This window comes from Syngnathus floridae, chromosome 5, assembly GCF_059516105.1.
Source record: "Syngnathus floridae isolate MCC-2025c chromosome 5, RoL_Sflo_1.0, whole genome shotgun sequence".
Taxonomy (NCBI): domain Eukaryota; kingdom Metazoa; phylum Chordata; class Actinopteri; order Syngnathiformes; family Syngnathidae; genus Syngnathus; species Syngnathus floridae.
Genome location: NC_142417.1, coordinates 20573703 through 20578871, shown reverse-complemented (window position 1 = coordinate 20578871; position 5169 = coordinate 20573703). Strand labels below are relative to the sequence as shown.

The 5169-nt window shown below is 49.2% G+C and overlaps 1 pseudogene; it reads left to right on the top strand.

The window, feature by feature from the left end:
- The first annotated feature begins 442 nt into the window (after positions 1 to 442).
- LOC148398507 (uncharacterized) lies at positions 443 to 1965 on the top strand (annotated as a pseudogene).
- Positions 1966 to 5169: the final 3204 nt, after the last annotated feature.

The following is a 5169-nucleotide window of genomic DNA, read 5'->3' as shown; positions in this document are numbered from 1 at the left end:
CTGTGAGGGCAACGTCCGTCTGCTCAGCGATCTTAACCGCTTCTTTGCTCGCTTCGACGCTCAAAACAGCACTTGCCCGCTGAAGACCACTCCCCCTCCACACAAGCAGCCCCTGTGCCTCTCTGCCGACAGCGTGAGGAGGGCGCTTGCCGCTACCAACACCCGTAAGGCGGCAGGCCCTGACAACTTCCCAGGTCGAGTGCTGAACGACTGCGCTGGAGAGCTGACGGGTGTCTTCACAACAACCTCCTGCTGAACGTCAACAAGACCAAGGAAATTGTTGTTGACTTCCGGAAGGGTCACACCCAACACCTGCCACTGACCATCGACGGTGCAGAGGGTGAGCAGCATCAGATTCCTGGTAAAAAAAAAGCAGACTTTGACTTTGACATTCTGCCCTTCCCTCTGACCCCACCCCCTCTTCCCCTGATTACTCACCATCATGCTCAACAACATCCTCTCTGACTCCCTTGACTCCCTAGCCCCCTGGAAAACGTCATCTGTCTCATTCACCAACTCCGCACCCTGGTACACCCCGGAACTCCGCTCCATGAAACAAACTGGCCGTCAACTTGAACGCCTCTACAAAAGAACCCGCCTCACCGTCCACGCTGAAACTTTCAAACAACACATCTCCTCCAACCATGATGCTCTTCTTGCTGCCAAATCCACTTACTTCTCATCCCTCATTAACGACACCAACCGGAACGCCTACATCCTGTTCTCTGCCGTTAACATATTGCTCCAGCCACCGGCCTTCAACCCAACCTCCTCACCCGCCCTCTTTAACTCTTTCCTTCTCAGCTTTAACAACAAAATCGCCCAAATCAACAGTTCTCTGACCGCCACCATCAATAACTCTTCCTTCCCCACCTGCCCTGCTCTCCTGCCCCAGCTTTCTGACGTCCCGACGTTCCCCTCTCTCACTGCCTTCTCCCCTGTCGACTCCTTCCACGTCCTGGACATCATCACCACATCTAAGACAACCACCTGCTCTCTCGATCCCCTTTCAACGACCCTAACTAAGACCTGCCTCCCTGTCCTCCTCCCTCACCTCACCACCCTTTTTAATCAGTCTCTATCTCTTGGACACTTTCCCACTGTCTATAAATTTGTCGCCATCACCCCCATCCTCAAAAACAACCCTGGACCCAGTCAACCTCTCCTACTACCGTCGTATCGCCAACCTTTCATTCATTTCCAAAACCCTGGAACACATTGTCTCCACCCAACTCCACACCCATCTCCTGTCCAAAACCTCTATGAACCCTTCTAGTCCAGATTTCGCCCACTTCACAACACCGAAACCGCTCTTGTTAAAGTCACCAATGATCTCCTCATTGCCGCAGACTTAGGTGCCCTCAACATCTTACAACTACTCGACCTTAGCGCAGCCTTTGACACTGTGAACCACTCCATCCTTCTTCAAAGGCTGCCCCAACTAGGTGTTGAGGGCACTGCACTCGACTGGCTCACCTCATATCTCACCAATAGACACCAGTTCGTCTCTCTCTCTCCGGCCACACATCCATCCTCTCCCCAGTCACACAGGGGGTGCCCCAAGGCTCAGTTCTCGGCCCCCTCCTATTCATCTGCTACGTCTTACCTCTCAATTATGTCGTCCGCAAACTCAACCTGGACTTCCACTGTTACGCTGATGACACCCAGATCTACATACGCACTGCACCCACCTGAAACCCTCCCCTCATCCACCTTGAAACTTGCATCTCCACAATAAAAACATGGCTGACCCACAACTTCCTCAAACTCAACAGTGACAAACCAGAGCTCCTCCTCATAGGCACTAAATCATCCCTCAATAAAACTGGACCCATCTCACTCACCATTGACTCCCTCCCCTCTGGCATGCAACCTTGGCATTATCTTTGACCCTACCCTGTCCTTCCACCCTCATGTTAGCTCTGTTGCCAAGACCTCCTACTTCCACCTCCGCCGCATCACCAAAATCCAACACAGCCTCTGCCGGTGAATCCCTTATTCATGCCTTCATCTCATCCCGGCTTGACTACTGCAACTCCCTTCTCACTGGCATCACTGATCACTCACTTCATAGACTTCAACTAGCTCAGTGGCCTAGTAGTAGAGTGTCCGCCCTGAGACTGGAAGGTTGTGGGTTCAAACCCTGGCCGGGTCAAACCAAAGACTATAAAAATGGGACCCATTGCCTCCCTGCTTGGCACTCAGCATTAAGGGTTGGAATTGGGGGGTTAGATAACCAAATGATTCCCGGGCGCGGGACCGCTGCTGCCCACTGCTGCCCACTGCTCCCTTCGGGGATGGGTTAAATGCAGAGACAAGTTTCACCGCACCCAGTTGTGTGTGTGACAATCATTGGGACTTTAACTTTAACTTTAGTCCATAACTCTGCTGCCCGCCTCCTTACCCACACCTGGTCTTGCAAACACATCACTCCCATTCTACACTCTCTCTACTGGCTCCCCATCAAACAGCGCATCATCTTCAAGATACTCCTACTCACCTTCAAAGCCCTTCACCACCTGCCTCCCCTTACCTATATGACCTCCTTATCCCCTACCGCCCCACCCTTCCCCTCTGATCCTCCACTACTTCACGTCTAACAGTCCCAAAATCCAAACTGAAATCCTTCAGTGACAGAGCCTTCTCCTGCAGAGCAACCCGATTCTGGAACTCTCTCCCTCAATCTGTCTGTGACTCACCCTCACTCCCCATATTTAAGTCCCGTCTAAAAACGTACCTCTTTTCTCAAGCCTGCGACCTCCCCTACTCATAACCGGTGTCCTGTTTCTAACTTTATCCTATTGTCTCCTCCCCGTCCCCCCCTGAACGTCCTCACCTTTGTTTCCCTGTAAGCGTCTTTGGGTCTTTGAAAAGCGCTATATAAATTAAATTAATTATCAATTATTACTATTATTTTGTCACTGGGCTGGCCTGAAGCACCTTGTTCTTTGCCTTGAGTAACTTTTATGTAGAGACGGATGTATGAGATAAAGTACCATCCCCTTTTTTGATTGGAAATGTAAGATATATTGATTGATTGATTGATTGATTGATTGATTGATTGATTGATTGATTGATTGATTGAACATTTATTGATCCCGGGGGTGGGGAAATCCAGCCCCCAGCAGTATCCATACCACAGAGCGGGTATACAAAAGACACAGATGTCATGAGCGCAACTCAATAGGCTCTCATAAGACTGCCACACAACGGCGCCACAAAGAAAGCCAGAAAGTGTGAAAGATAAAAGCCATCAAAGCAAAGCAAAAAGACAAAGGAAAAAAAGTAACAGCGGCCAACCAGCACCCCTCAATATCAGAGAACACCCCAAAACACACAAAATAGCCTCCACGGGGTCCATAGACAGGTGTAAGGGCATTCCAGTTCAACGGCCCCCAATGGACCGTGGTTGTGAATCGGTGAAAACATCACAAAGCAGGCAAACGTGTGAGCAGCGTCCTGGGCACCCAGTCGGGGCATGTGCAGATGGTCACCATGGGGCTAGCACGGCGAAGGTCGTTGGTTCTGACGAGCACGAGGGAGCGGACTCCCCACAGGGATCGCGGCTGCGAGGCCAAGGCGAGGGACCCGGTCAGCACCGGCCGGATAAGCAGGAAGCTGTCGTAGAGTTACGCCAGTCTCGATCGATGCGCGCTGCTATCCCGGTCCCAGGGAAAAGAAAATATCTGATCTGAAGCAATACCGAGATGTGGTAGAAGGCACCAACATCGCCGAATGGACAAAAAGACTGAAAAAAAGGAGAAAAGATGGAAATAAAGAGAAAAAGAGACACTGCTGGGAGGCTGCCACTCACGTCGGTGCCATACCAAAAAAAAAAAAAAGTTGATACCTCTTGATATTTTAGGCTAATAATATTGCCTTCCACCTTGCAAATGTTTCGCACACCCCCACACTGAATGTAACCCCAGACCATTATCTTTCCACCACCAAGCTAAACTCTCTTCTGGGTGAACCTTGGATCCATACGGGCTCCAGTATTTCTCTTGCAGTATTTGCGGCAGCTGTGGTGGAATTCAACTGAAGATTCATCTGAGAAGTCCACCTTCTGCCACTTTTCTTGACATACCCTGATCTTAATCCCTAGGAGGGCAAGGAAAAATTCACAAAATCCCTACTCGGGAATAACGATAAACCTTGAGAAGGAACCGCAGATGGGAGGATCTCCCATCTGGGATGACTCGGCTCTAATGGATGCAGAGTGGGCAACATTTAACACACAATATGAAACATTACAATATAAGGTGACAGACAGAGCACTCTGAGATCCTAAGACACTAGTGTTTTGACAAAGCTAACAGTTAAAACCAAAACCCACAGTGAGACAGCTTTTCATGTTACAGCCTACGTCTATGGAATGGCCTTCCAGAGGACCTCAGGGCTGCAGAGTATGTTGATACTTCTAATTTAATACATTTTTATTCACGCCGAGTCACATTCTATTTTATTGTTAAATTATTTGTTGAAATAAATGAAGCATTAGCCGCCCCTGGCGGGGGCCCTCATAATTTACGAGCATACCCCCCTTGCTCCAACAAAGCTCTCTATCTAGCTCCAGAGAATTCCTCTAACTCCCAGCCGCACCTGTGGCTCTTATCCGATACCTCACTTTCTCGCATGGATTATTGTTGACCGGGCCTATCTTTCTTCATTAGGCGAGTATTATAGAAAAGTAATTAAAGTAATTGTAAATGAGTTATCCCATATTTACATTACTGTGTTGTGTTAGATAGTTTGGCAAGAAAAGACATTTTCCTTTTTTATTTGATTTGATTTGACTTTATTAATTTATGCTTGCTGTGGAGCCCCTCCCCCCTCATTATACAGTCTGACTGCAGTATACAATGTGGAGTTTCTCAGCCTGTTGGTCTTGGTCCTAGGTTCAGGTTCAGTCATTTTTTGTTGGTTCCTCAAACTCCTGGCAGTGGCACTGCCTCGTGTCGGAGGTCATGCAGAGGGTGTTGCTGATCATGCATGTCTCTAACCAGCTTCACTGCAGCCTCCTCCCTCCTGGTCTGAAGTAATGGTAAGGGTTGTATTCTGTCCTCACGCTGGCGTGACGTCTGCCAAGGCTAGACAGATAGCGAACAACTGAAGAAAAAGGACGCTGCAGCCGCGTAGTTTGTAGCTGCTTTACTTGGCACACAGGCA